General features: G+C 45.8%; 1 pseudogene; it reads right to left on the minus strand.

Moving 5' to 3' along the window:
• Positions 1-14,342: 14,342 nt before the first annotated feature.
• LOC139184737 (5S ribosomal RNA) lies at positions 14,343-14,461 on the minus strand (annotated as a pseudogene).
• Positions 14,462-15,017: the final 556 nt, after the last annotated feature.

Below are 15,017 nucleotides of genomic sequence, written 5' to 3' on the forward strand. Positions count from 1 at the left end.
CCATAAATTTTGACAACTGTATACACCCATGTAAGTACCAGCTCAACATTTGTTGCCCAGCTCAACGTTTCTTCTACCTAGGAAGTTCTCATGGCTCTGCCCATTCGACACACACCCCATCCCCTCTCCAGCAGTAACCATCACTCTGAGCTTCAATCAATTCATTTACCTATTCTGAACCTTCACACAATGGACTTATATAGGGCACCCTCTTTTTTGTTTGGCCTCCTTCATTTAGAGATTCATCTTTTTTCTATTGCATGTATCAGTAGCTTATTCTTTTTCTTTTTAACTTTGTGTTGTGTTCCATGCAGTGAATTAGTTTATCTGTTCTCCTATTAATGGATGAGTTCTTTTCAGTTTTTAATGAATAAAACTCTGTGAATATTTTGAACAAGTTTTCTTGAAGATACATATTCTTTTCTCCTAAGAATACACCTTGGAGTCAGTTGCTGTTTGCCAGGATATACACGTGCTGAATTTTGCTGGAAACTGCCAGAGAGTTTTCCAAATTGGATCTAGTATGTTCAGATTCCCCATGTGAGAGATCTGTTTTCCACTCTCACCAGCACTTGGTACCAAAGACTGCTTGCTTTATTCTAGCTGCACCGGTAGGCCTGTAATGGGAACCACTAGGGCTTCATTTGTCTTTCCCTGATGAATAAAAATGATGAGCACCTGTTATTATGTTTGTTGTCCATTTGGATAAATGACTAAGTCTGTTTTTTGCCCATTTTATAATTGGATTTTTGTCTTTTATTTATGGAAACGTGAAAGTGTCTTGTCTGTTCTGGCTATGACCCCTTGTCAAATACATAGCATAGTGGATTGAACTTCCCCTTTGGGGAGAAGCCACAGAAAGGTGGAGGTGGATGAATTTTACCTCCCTCCAAGGCATGAGTATGGTCCTAAAGCTGCAAGGAAAAAAAGGACATTGCCCCCTCTGTCTCACTTGCCCCCATTTTCATCCACTCTATGGTCATCCTGGCACAGGCCTGGTATGGGGACAAGCTACCTGTGGGGAGCCTGTGTGAGGCTGGGGTCTCTACTTTGTCCCAGATGGCCGGCTTCACCCATTGTCCTGGTTGCAAGTGGAGTCAAAACAGGTTTATTCCCCAAAGCAGTCTTAGTCCTTCCCCAAAGCAGATTTTAAGCAATCATACTGATCACTGATGATGGTGGTGGTGGTTTAGTCACTTGTTTAGCCAGTCAGTTGTGTCACTGGTTTAGCCAGTCAGTTGTGTCTGGCTCTTACAACCTCATGGACTGTAGCCCACCAGGCTCCTCTGTCACAGGATTTCCCAGGCAATAAAACTGGAGTGGGTAGCCATTTCCTTCTTCAGGGGATCTTCCCCACCCAGGAATTTAAGCCGGGTCTCCTGCATTGCAGGTGGATTCTTTACTGAATGAGCCACCAGGCAAGTCCTAGATACTTGGTGGGAAAACTGGCAGTTTATTCAGAAGAGCTATAGAGAAATGGCTCACATTCAGACTCCTTCTAGAAGTCCTTAGTCCCCAGAACAGGAGCAGGGGAGCCCAGCCTTTATCAAACTTAGCTTTTGAACATCTTCAGCACAGTGAAAGTCAACACAGTGAATAGTAGGGGTGAAGGATTTGGGGGCAGGGGATAAGCAGGCCCAGTCTCAAACATCAGTTCCCCAGGTCACCACCCATGGGGTCTGAGACCACCTATTTTCTCCAAGCCCTCGTTTTCTTCTCTACGTAAGGTAAGTCATAGCCATAGTATTAGTCACTCAATCGTGTCTGACTCTTTGTGACGCCATGGATTGTAGTCCACCAAGCTCCTCTGTCCATGGGATTCTCCAGGCAAGAATACCGGAGTGGATTGCCATTCCCTTCTCCAGGGCATCCTCCTGACCCAGAGATCAAATTTGGGTCTCCTGCATTGCAGGAAGATTCTTTACCATCTGAGGCACCAGGGAAGCCCAGGGGAACAATAACTATGCCTAGTGATGAAGTCGTTGGGACACTTCAATGAAATTAACAAGGTCCTATGTGTATCAGGGATCTTGATATAGAAGCAGAAGGGCCATTCTGCTGCTTCTCCTGGTTCATGCTGGTGTGGTCTCTCTCCATCAGCTCTCAGCAGAGTTCTCATCTGAGCTGAGTGAAGGTGGTGCCAGCCTGAACCCATGGTCACTCCAGCTGTAAATTCTCAAAACAACAGCAGCCTCCACACCCTGAGCCCTCTCCTCTGACCCTAGGACCACATGGAACTCACTGCCCCTTACCCTGACCATAGACTTCTTGGGACTGACAGATTTTGAGCACTGCCTTTGCATTGCTGGATAGAGTGGCAGACAGGACAGTTGCTATGATATGGTGGTTTATAATAAGAAATACATATCTTTGTCTTCATCTTTGTTTCTGGTACAGAGCTTCCATATCCTAGGATTTCCAAAATGATGAAAGCATAAAGGTGTCTTTTGTTATGTTGTCCAATGAGGTTGTGTTTTGGACCTCAGTTAAGGAGTGTGATGGTCACCAGAGGAACCTGATAAGAGCTGAAGATGAATATTCCCACCTGAGGGCTGGGACAGAAATGAGTCCCTGGTCTGAAGTGGAGCAGGGAGATGGGTGTTCCTGGGAGGGGTGGACAGTGGTTGGAGGACCAGTCAGCAGGGCCAGACTTCAGAGTTTGGATTTTATACTAAGTGTGAGGTTGAGCAGGAGAGGGCTTGGAGAAAGGCGAGGCCTCCCAGGCTTCAGAGTGAACTTAGGAGGACTGGGAGGAGTCATTGCAGGGGTTAGGGGGTCAAGAGGAAGACATGGTGTTAGGGTGATTGATTGGGGTCTCACAGCAACGATAGCCGCAGCACCTCTACAGCAGCAACAAGGTTCACTTGCCATCCACACCCTGTCTATTGCCATCAGCAGGGGAGCCACCCTGTATCCTCTGTTCTCTAGGGCATAGTTGACAGCAGCTAGAATCTGGAACATGCCCGGTCACCAGGCAAGGGGTCCGCTCTCTTATTCCCTGGACACTGGCTAGAGCCAATGGTCCCACCACCCTGATGCACAGGAGGTCCCTGGGAGTGGAACTGAATTCAAGCAATCCAGGAGTCAGTGCTGAAGCTAGAAGTAGGGAGAGTTGAGGTCCCCAGTGAAGGCAGAGGGACAGCATCAGCTGGGTCTGGAGTCAAGCACTGGACTCTGAGACACAAATGTGGGTGTCCGGGAGGTTTGTGCTACCTTCCTAGTCAGGCACTCGTAGATCCACACACAGGCAGAAAGCACTCAAATTTGGCAGGTGTGACTGCCATGTGACACACCACTGCATCCCAGGAACACCGGGCTGGTAAAGAACCCTCGCTCAGCAGGTCAGGCACTAGTCTTTGTGTGTGATCATCCCCATTCAAATGAGACTCCTTTAGCAAAAGCAGCTTTGCCCGGGATCATGGACCCCTGAGCAGGTTTCACCAGCTCCCTGGAGGTACCTGCTGACTCTGCCAACACTGTGCTCCTCCCGGTGGTTTCAAGCCACTTGAAGTGAACCATGGCTTCCCTCTGAAGACACTGTTTTTAAATTGTAGTTTAATGAAGTCATGACCCTTTCTAGCTGGAGACCCATCCCTTGCTTGATTCTCTGAGAACTTCTGTGGGCTAAATTTTCAGAAGAGGAGACTTGGCCCCAAATTCTATTGTTTCAGAAAAACTGTGACTTCCTTTGCCTGCTTGGAAATCAGCAACAAGCCCATTGGAACTTCTGATGTCCTCTGTGATTCCCTGAACCCGCCTTCAGACAGCTCTCCTGTCTACACAGCTACAGCATGCAGAGTGAGCATTTCCAGGGGAGCCCCACGGTCGTCCTTTGAAAAGCATTTCTGTTGAAGCTGTGTGTTGGGATGGAGGTAGCAGGTGGGGAGTGCAGAGCATGACTTGATGAATTTTCACAAAACTGGACACACTTGTGAAGCCAGCATCAGCTAAAAAACTCAACATTCAGAGCCCCTACCCCCCACCCCCTGCCTGCTCCCTTCGAGGCACCAAGCCCAGAATAACAGCTCTCCTGACTTTGAACAGCATGGATCAGCTTTGCCTGTTTTGTAGTTTATATAAATAGACTCATACAGTATGTGCTCTTTCCTATCTGGCTTCCAAGAATTACCTTTCAATGCCATCTGTTGTCATTTCATTCTTTTTTTTTTTTTTTTTAAACTTTACATAATTGTATTAGTTTTGCCAAACATCAAAATCCTAAAGCAACCCAAACCTTGATTCAGAGTGGCTGTGTGTAACAGTCTTGCTGTCCAGGTACTCAGGCTCTGGGGGTACAACCTGTAACCTCATACCCTGGATTGCAGTCTATCGCTTCTCAGAGTAGTGTCCTGGGGTGACACTCTTGCTCCCTTACAGGCAAATTGGGGCAGATGCTCAGAGCCAGCATGGCTTCACCATTGTTTCAAGACCCTAACCTGAGGTGAGACCTTAGAGCACTGTGGGAGTTGGAACCCAGAGAGGAAGAAGTGTGAATTTAAATGGACCATGACCAGGACCCCAATAGCTCCCTGAACGCCAAGTTTAGAACAACCTGGAGCCACAAACTGATGAAGACTCGCTCTTCACTCCCTCTTCCCAGCTCAATCCAGTTCCCTCCTGCACAGTCACCACACTCTTGCTCTGTCCCTTTTCCCTCCTGACTCCCTTCACTTCCCTCCACTCTTAGTGACCTCCCACTCTGGCCTCGCTGCCAGAAGCCCTACATACAGGCTACCCCACTCCAGACCTGTCCATCTCTGGTCCCTTCTTCACAGTGTGCCCAGATAGTTTCCTTTTTAGAATGAACATGTGTAAAATACATAATTAAATTCACTAATTAAAGAGGGAACCAATACGATGACAAAGCTTGTTCAAAGAGCATTGAAAGGACTGAGATTTTAAGGAGTGTTAGTTGTTCAGTTGTCTCCCACTCTTTGGGACCCCATAGACTGCAGCTAACCAGGCTCCTCAGTCCATGGAATTCTCCAGGCAAGACTACTGGAGTGGGTTCCCTTCCCTAGGGGATCTAAGTTTTTAAGTTAGAGACAAATCAGGTAGATATACCACAGGGTAATAAAACAGAAACTATCTCTCCTTCTAGGTGGAAATCATTTGAATCTCTACCAGCAATTATCTACAAGTTAACATGTATTTCAGTGTTTGAGCTCTTCATTACTAAGAGCAAACAATAAAGTCAGACGATTGGCTTGTCTTCTAGAGAAGTGCTATCTGATAGTATGCAACATGAGTCAGGTGTGTAATATAAGTTTTTCTAGTAGCCACATTGAAAATTAAAAACAAATAGATGAAACTAATTTTGCGAGTATATTTTATTTAATCCAATACATTTAAGATACAGTCAGTTTGACACGTGGCATTAGACACATATCAAGGGCTCAACAGCCAGGTGTTGATAGCACAGTTCTAGTGTGGATCACAGCAAACTGTGAAGAGATGGGACTACTACATCACATTATCTGGCTCCTGAGAAACCTGTATATGGTTAAGAAGTAACAGAATGTTACATGGAACAACTGGGTTACTCCCATGATTCAAAATTGGGAAAGGAGTACAAAAAGTCTGTATATTGTTACCCTGCTCATTTAACTTATATGCAGAGTGTATCGTGTGAAATTCTGGGCTGGATGAAACACAGGCAGGAATCAAGATTGCTGGGAGAAATATCAACAACCTCAGACAAGCAGATGATACCGCTCTAATGGCATAAAGGGAAGAGGAACTAAAGAGCCTCTTGATGAAGGTTAAAAAGGAGAGTGAAAAAGCAAGCTTGAAACTCAACATTAAAAAACTAAGATCATGGCACCTGATCCCATCATTTGGCAAATGCAAAGAGAAAAAGTGGAAGCATATATATTTTATTTTCTTAGGCTCCAAAATCACTGCAGATGGTGACGGCAGCTATGAAATTAAAAGATCTATGACAAAGCTAGACAGTGTATTTAAAAGCAGAGATATCACTTTGCTGACAAAGGTCCATATAGTCAAAGCTATGGTTTTTCTAGTAGTCATGTAGGGATGTGAGAGTTGGACCATAAAGAAGGCTGAGTATGGAAGAATTGATGTTTTCAAACTGTGGTGCTGGAGAAGACTCTTGAGAATCCCTTGGACTTCAAGGAGATCAAACCAGTCAATCCTAAAGGAAATCAACCCTGAATATTCATTGGAAGGACTGATGCTCAAGCTGAAGCTCCAATACTTTGGCCACCTGATGCAAAGAGCCAACTCACTGGAAAAGACCCTGATGATGGGAAAGACTGAAGGCAAAAGGAGAAGGGGGCAGCAGAGGATGAGATGGTTAGATAGCATCACTGACTCAGTGGACATGAATTTGAGCAAATTCTGGCAGATCATGGAGGACAGAGGAGCCTGATGTGCTGCAGTCTATTAGGGTCACAAAGAGTCAGATACAACTTAGAAACTGGACAATAATAACAAAAGAGAAATAATAATCTTCTTTAGGTCAATTAAACAAAGCTTCAGCATGACACTGAAGGAAAATACAGTCATGCTCTTGGCCTTATCTAAATTTTGGATAATTTTTCCTAACATACCTATTTAGGTCCCTGTGATCTGGTTGGCCAGGGTACAGGAAAGATGAGTCCACACAGTGGCCCTAAAAGGCAGCCATATAGCCGTCCAGTTCCACAAATGGTCTTGGATAGGTTATGGGGTCCATGAGAGCCCAAAATTTTGTAGGTAGAATGGATGGATCAGAAAAGACTGCACAAAGGATGAGTGGGTTTCACTCCAAGCAAAGGGAAGAGTGTAACCAAAGCAGGATAGTGTACAAGGTCAAAGAACTCCTGCTCGGCTGTGTGGGCGGGAGGGGCAGGGACTGAGCCTCAAAGTTAGGCTGGGACCAGATAGTCAAGAACCAGATTTTTTTAAGACAAAAATCTTACCATGCTACTTTAAGGGTTCTCCTGGCCCTTAGCTGTGACCTCACCATCTTTAAATGACTAGGTCATCACAGCCTCTGTGTGTGTCTCTGCTTCTTCCCCTCCCAGAACCCCCTCATACCGTACCTTCGGCTGAACTGGACTCCTCGGTCCTCACCACGGGCCTTGGAGAAACCATTCCTCTGCCCAGCCTAGCCTCTCCTCCCTCAGCTCCTCCCTGGGAAACTCCCTGCCCATCTCACCAGCCTCTAGAAGGATGTTCCCACAGCATCTTGGGAGCCCAGAGTTCATTATGAGGTCCTATACCTGCTAGTCTCACAGACTGGCTACTCTAATGGACCACATACTCTGTCAGGGCAGGAATCGGCTCATGGCCTTTTTCTCCAAGAGAATTTCTGATGTATTTTAGACAGGAAAGAAACATTGCTTAAATGAATGACTGAATGAACTACAGTAATGCATTGTGGTAGATTAGTACCAGTCTATGCCCAATCAGTCAGACCTAACTTCACAGGCCCTCTGCCTACAAAGGAGTCCATAATATGTACCTAATTGCACCAAAAGTTATAAGACTGAAATCAGGGCTTCAGTAACAGAAAATGAAGTAGTCTTGAGATACCTGCTGGTTCCCAAGAGGCAGAGAGATCCTGGATGCAGAGATACATAGAGGAAGATTTGTTTCATGACTTCCAAGATGAATATCCACTCTGCATCTCTGGGCACCCTTCCTGGGCAGTGGTACCATAGACAAACAAAGAAAGGAAATCACGTGGGATGACTCCCAGGGACAGGAAGTGTGTATAAAAATAGCTCCGAGGGGGTTAACTGTCCCTATTTTGTGCAGCAGGTGGGGGGTGAACCCAGAAAGCCTTCAGGGAAGAAAGGACAAGAACAGATGGGCATTTCTACAGTGGCATATTTGTGACCAATGGTAGGTGTCTGGCCCTCAGCCTTTCCTAAGAGTTCCTCTCATTTTCTCCAGTTTTCTCCATCCCAGGAAGCAAGACTTAACAGCCAGACATGGTGACACCTAAGCCTTGCTTCTACCCAGCTCTTTTTTCCCCAGGGAGGGCAAGAAAGAAGTGACTATTTCAGCAAATAAACCAACATCATAAGTCAGGAAAGTGTTGCAAATTCATGAGCTAATTCAAAGATCACTCATCCCAGAGGAGCATTGCAGAAATCACACACATGCAGCGGAAGGCTGAGCACTGACTGACTTCTGTGCTAAGGCTGCTCTCCTCCCTTCTCCAACCCTACTCAGTTTGACCCTTGCTGGCATGAGAGACCTGGATGTAATGAATCAGTCGCTTTTGTAGACAACAATCTTGGAGTCTATGCTTGTGATCAAAGCTCGCCTGTTGACCTCACCAGTACAACAAATTTCCTTAAGATCGGAAGCCTGGAGTTTATGGCAACCCCTGATCTCCTTTCCCCAGACTCACTTCCATAAACACCAAGGCCCCCAGGCCCCTGCCCTTACTGCCTATACAAACACTTGGCAGCTGGTTTTGTCTTTCCTGGGAGTCTTCACCCCTTGAGTGAAAAAGCTGGGAAACATTCCAAAGGGTTGGCCTGTGTCACTGGGGCACCTTTTTTTCTTGGCTGGATTTGCATTTTCAGAGCCTTAGAGTTTTGGCCTGGCGACCCTCCAGGGTGGCGGTCACAATAATGTAGACCTGTCAGAGACATCTACACAGCCCAGCCACTCTCATCAGTGGTGACATGTAAGAGGAGAAGAGCACCCACACTTTGGCCTCATCTCTCAAGGAATGGCCCCAAAGGATACTCAGGAGCAACAGTCTAATGGTGCAGGAGTCAGAGACAAGTTCTGGGAAGCTGTCATTCTAGCTTACACCCCTGTTCACTGTGCAAACAGGAAATGCCAGTTAAGGACAAGGCAGGAAGACTGCATGGCCTGCAAGGGAAGACTGGCACCAAGCCCAGTCCCCTACACCGAGTGCCATGATGCTATGCTGCTTTGTGCTCAGCTTGGTCAAGTTGAAGGGTTATGTCTCAGATTACCCTTCCCTGCATGGTTTGGAGGAGAAGGCAATGGCAACCCACTCCAGTACTCTTGCCTGGAAAATCCCATGGATGGAGGAACCTGGTAGGCTGCAGTCCATGGGGTCGCTAGGAGTTGGGCACGACTGAGCGACTTTACTTTCACTTTTCACTTTCATGCATTGGAGAAGGAAATGGAAACCCACTCCAATATTCTTGCCTGGAGAATCCCAGGGACAGAGGAGCCTAGTGGATTGCCATCTATGGGGTCACACAGAGTTGGACACGGCTGAAGTGACTTAGCAGCAGCATGGTTTGGAGTGAGCTGGCCACAAGTGTTCCTTGGTCTGATATCTGGGAAGCCAAGGGCAGCATACAACTCTGGTAGACAGATGGAGAAAATTCTTACCTTCCTTGGGTCTGTATCTGGCAGCCCCAGTGGACTACCAGATATCCCCTGCTCCTGCATGGTGGCTACACAGAGGCAGATGCTTCCATGACCTCCCCACCAGTGCACCTCTGTGGACACACCCAGAGTTCTCTGCAAGCTCAGATGTGGCCAGAAGTTTGAGAGGTCTAACTGGTGATCTCCTGAGCTTCTTCTCCACTGTGAGTCCAGGTCCTATGAGCATCCTTTATGCATAGTTCTATGGTTCCTTTTTCCCCAGAGTGAGCTCCAGTCACCAGGAATACTTTCTGAGCATGGTCCACTTCTCTCCAATGAGAGCTCCAGCTCCTACATATATGATTTGCTTCAGGCTAAACTTCTTATAGTGCACCTTGATGAAACAGATCCTCACCGATGGTTGGAGATGAGCAAGTGGGAACTTTGGGGAATTGTTTGGGCTATCTTGAATCTGCCCTGCAGAGTGGGCATGCTCCACCACCTGCCAGTGCTCACTCTGGTCCACTTCTCCCAAGGCTCACTTTCCAAACCTCAGGCTTTTTGCAGGGGTGGCTCTCTGAACTTAGGCTTCTCTTGCCCAGGCACTTGTGGGGCCCACACTCTCACACTGACAAATCTCTGCTCAAACACAGCTGACTAGGGCTGGACCAAAAGTGTCCATGAAAGCTGAAGATCAGTGGAAGTCAGGGGTGGGCACAGAGCTGCCCACATCACTATCAGTCCAGAAGCCCTGAACGTTCTACCCTGCCCATAGGCTGTACCCATTCCTTCTGTCAGCTCCTTTCTGGAACCCCATGTCCTGTGTATTCCCTCTAACCTGCTAGAGTAGCCAACCCCCACAGACTCTACAGCCTTTAAGAATGTTTTGTGTTATTATTTTCACTAAATAGGCTTGAATTTGGAAAATCTGAATGTTCCAAAAGTCTGGGATTTATTTTATTTGATACAACATGGTCTGCACACAAGAACTCTACACACGAGTGCTCTGAAAGGCCATTCAAAGAAATTGTTCACTTTGCCTAAAGTTCCATCATTTAATGTTGTTCTTAGGCTCTGCCCCATCCTTAGCCTTCCCATCCCAGACTGCAGAGTTACTCTGATAAGAGCAAAGTGCATTGGCCACTAGGTGTCTCGGAAAAGGAGGAAAGGTGGCCAGGATCTGGAATCCCCAAACCCTTAAGGAGCCAGAACACAGAAATCATAGGAAAGTGCACTCATTGCTGGTAGATGAGGTATCAGGATTCCTTACTGACCCCTCACCTGGTTGGCTGCAATGATGGCTCTGGACCTGCTCGATTCCTCCAGCCTGAGCATGAGCATCCAGTCTTGCTACTCCAACCAATGAAAGGTTGTTGCTGAACCACAAAATATGCTGGGATTCTTGGCCTTCGTAGGAGAAAAATTCAGTCCAGGGCCAGTGACTTGATCGTTCAGAGCTTTTGTGTAATAAAGTTTTATCAAAGTATAAAAGAGATAGAGAAAGTTTCTGATACAGACATCAGAAGTGGGCAGAAAGAGTATCCCCCTGCTAGTCTTTAGCTGGATGTTATATAGCTACTAGCAAGCTGTTCGGAGAAGGCAATGGCATCCCACTCCAGTACTTTTGCCTAGAAAATCCCATGGACAGAGCGGCCTGGTAGGCTGCAGTCCATGCGGTTGCTAAAGTCTGACACAACTGAGCGACTTCACTTTCACTTTTCACTTTCATGCATTGGAGAAGGAAATGGCAACCCACTCCAGTGTTCTTGCCTGGAGAATCCCAGGGATGGGAAGCCTGGTGGGCTGCCGTCTATGGGGTCACACAGAGTCGGACACGACTAAAGCGACACAGCAGCAGCAGCAGCAGCAGCATGCTGTTAATTATAGAAAGGAGATGTATCAAAACTCAGAGTGGCACCAGGCCCTCATCCACAACATGCGTTTTGAGATAACATTGGCACCAGATGAGTCATCCCAGGATAAAACAGTTTACATGAATCTTGAAGAAAGGCAGGTTTCCGAGTAAATATATAGTTTCATTAACATAGATTAGGAGAACAATGTATGAGTAAAATATACAGGTTTGTCAAGTCCTTTCTGAGTCTTAGGCAGAACCTACTTAAAGACAGACTCTAAGATAAATACATAGTTCATTAACATAGCTTAAGACAAACATTTCCATAAGAAAAACGCATTAGTTAGCTCAAGATTTAAGTAAAGTTAAGTTCAGGTAGAACCAGGTGTCCTCAAGGCAACACAGAATTTTAAAAGAAACCTCTTTTTAAATTTGCATGTTCAGAAGTTCAGTTGTGTTCCACTGTTTGTGACCCCATGTACTGCAGCACGACAGGCTTCCCTGTGCATCATCAATTCCTGGAGCTTACTCAAACTCATGTCCATTGAGCTGGTGATGCCATCCAACCATCTCATCCTCTGTCATCCCCTTCTCCTCTAGCCTTCAATTGTTCCCAGCATCAGGGTCCTTTCAAATGAGTCAGTTCTTCGCATCAGGTGGCCAAAGTATTGGAGTTTCAGCTTCAACATCAGTCCTTCCAATAAATATTCAGGACTGATTTCCTTTAGGATGAACTAGTTGGATCTCCTTGCAGTCCAAGGGACTCTCAAAAGTCTCCTCCAACACCACAGTTCAAAAACCAATTCTTCGATGCTCAGCTTTCTTTATAGTCCAACTCTCACATCCATACATGACTACTGGAAAAAACATAGCCTTGACTAGACCGACCTTTGTTGACAATGTCTCTGCTTTTTAATATGCTGTCTAGGTTGGTCATAACTTTCCTTCCAAGGAGTAAATGTCTTTTAATTTCATGGCTGCGGTCACCATCTGCAGTGATTTAGGAGCCCCAAAAAATAAAGTCTCTGACTGTTTCCCCATCTATTTGTCATGAAGTGATGGGACCAGATGCCATCATCTTCGTTTTCTGAATGTTGAGTTTTAAGCCAACTTTTTCACTCTCCTCTTTCACTTGCATCAAAAGGCTCTTTAGTTCTTCTTTACTTTCTGCCATAAGGGTGGTGTTATCTGCATATCTAATGTTATTGATATTTCTCCCAGCCATCTTGATTCCAGCTTGTGCTTTATCCAGCATTTCTCATGATGTACTCTGCATATAAGTTAAATAAGCAGGGTGACAATATACAGCCTTGACGTACTCCTTTTCCTATTTGGAACCAGTCTGTTGTTCCAAGTCCAGTTGCATTTCTCAGGAGGCAGGTCAGGTGGTCTGGTATTCCTTCTCTTGAAGAATTTTCCACAGTTTGTTGTGATCCACACAGTCAAAGACTTTGGCATAGTTAATAAAGCAGAAGTACATGTTTTTTTGGAACTCTCTTGCTTTTTGATGATCCAAAGGATGTTGTCAATTTGATCTCTGGTTCCTCTGCCTTTTCTAAATCCAGCTTGAACATCTGGAATTTCACAGTTCATGTACTATTGAAGCCTGGCTTGGAGAATTTAGAGCATTACTTTAATAGCGTGTGAGATGAGTGCAATTGTGTGGTAGTTTGAGCATTCTTTGTCATTGCCTTTCCTTGGGATTGTAATGAAAACTGACCTTTTCCAGTCCTGTGGCCACTGCTGAGTTTTCCAATTTTGCTGACATATTGAGTGCAGCACTTTCACAGCATCATCTTTTAGCATTTGAAATAGCTCAACTGGAATTTCTTCACCTCCACTAGCTTTGTTCATGCTTCCTAAGACCCACTTGACTTCACATTCCAGGATGTCTGGCTCTAGGTGACTGCTCACACCATCATGGTTATTTGGGTCATTAAGATCTTTTTTTTTTTGTATAGTTCTTCTCTGTATTCTTGCCACCTCTTCTTGATATATTCTGCTTCTGTTAGGTCCATACCATTTCTGTCCTTTATTGGGCTCATCTTTGCATGAAATGTTCCCCTGGTATCTCTAACTTTCTTGAAGAGATCTCTAGTCTTTCCCATTCTGTTGTTCTCCTCTATTTCTTTGCATTAATTGCTAAGGAAGGCTTTATTATCTCTCCTTGCTATTCCTGGAACTCTGCATTCAGATGCTTATATCTTTCCTTTTCTCCTTTGCTTTTCGCTTCTTTTCTTTTCACAGCTATTTGTAAGGCCTCCCCAGACAGCCATTGTGCTTTTTTGCATTTCTTTTCCATGGGGATGGTCTTGATCCCTGCCTCCTGTACAATGTCACAAACCTCATCCATAGTTCATCAGGCACTCTGTCTATCACATCTAATCCCTTGAATCTATTTCTCACTTCTACTGTATAATCGTAAGGGATTTGACTTAGGTCATACCTGAATGGTCTAATGATTTTCCCTACTTTCTTCAATTTAAGTCTGAATTTGGCAATAAGGAGTTCATAATCTGAGCCACAGTCAGCTTCCCGTCTTGTTTTTGCTGACTGTATAGAGCTTCTCCATCTTTAGCTGCAAAGAATATAATCAATCTGATTTCAGTATTGACCATCTGGTGATGTCCATGTGTAGAGTCTTCTCTTGCGTTGTTGGAAGAGGGATTTTGCTATGACTCAGCTTTCTTTATAGTCCAACTCTCACATTCATACATGACTACTGGAAGGAGGACAGAAACAGAACCTTGTGCACACCAGGACCCAGGAGAAAGAAGCAGGGACCCCACAAGAGACAAGGACCTCACAAGTGCCCAGAAGAGGTGTGGGTTGGTGGTGGCCTGCTGCAGGGTTGGGGGCACTGAGTGTAGCAGTGCTTGCATGGGACCTTTTGAAGGAGGTTGCCATTATCTTTATTACCTCCACCATAGTTTGAGTGAGTGAGAGAGTGAGTGAGTGAAGTCACTCAGTCGTGTCCGACTCTTTGCGACCCCATGGACTGTAGCCTACCAGGCTCCTCTGTCCGTGGGATTTTCCAGGCAACAGTCCTGGAGTGGATTGCCATTTCCTTCTCCAGGGGATCTTCCCAACCCAGGGATCAAACCTGGGTCTCCCACATTGTAGACAGACGCTTTACCATATGAGCCACCAGGGAAGTCAAAGGAAAGGGGAGACAAAAAGCCTACAGCACCCAGTATTCCCAGGCGGTCTCCCATCCAAGTCCTAAGCAGGCCCGACCCTGCTTAGCTTCCCAGATCAGAGGAGACGGGGCACATTCAGGGTGCTATAGCTGTAAATAACAAGGAGGGGAACACAGCCCTACCCATCAATAGAAAATTGGATTAAAGATTTACTGAGCATGGCCCCGCCCATCAGAACAAGACCCAGTTTTCCCTTCAGTCAGTCTCTCCTATCAGGAAGCTTCCATAAGCCTCTTATCCTTCTCCATCAGAGGGCAGACAGACTGAAAACCACAATCACAGAAAACTAACTAATCTGATCATGGACTTTGAAACTTTCACATGGACCATGAAAGTGAAAGTGAAAGTGAAGTTGCTTAGTCGTGTCCAACTCTTTGCGACCCCATGGACACCAGGCTCCTCCGTCCATGGGATTTTCTAGGCAAGAGTACTTGAGTGGGTTGCCTTTTCTTTCTCCAGGGAACTTCCTGTCCCAGGGATCAAACCCAGGTCTCCCACATTGTAGACAGACGCTTTACCATCTGAGCAATCTGATCACATGGACCATAGCCTTGTCTAACTCAATGAAACTATGAGCCATGTGGTATAGGGCTGCCCAAGAAGGACAGGTCATGGTGGAGAGTTCTGACAAAACGTGGTCCACTGGAGAAGGG

This window comes from Bos indicus, chromosome 8 (assembly GCF_029378745.1).
Source record: "Bos indicus isolate NIAB-ARS_2022 breed Sahiwal x Tharparkar chromosome 8, NIAB-ARS_B.indTharparkar_mat_pri_1.0, whole genome shotgun sequence".
NCBI lineage: Eukaryota > Metazoa > Chordata > Mammalia > Artiodactyla > Bovidae > Bos > Bos indicus.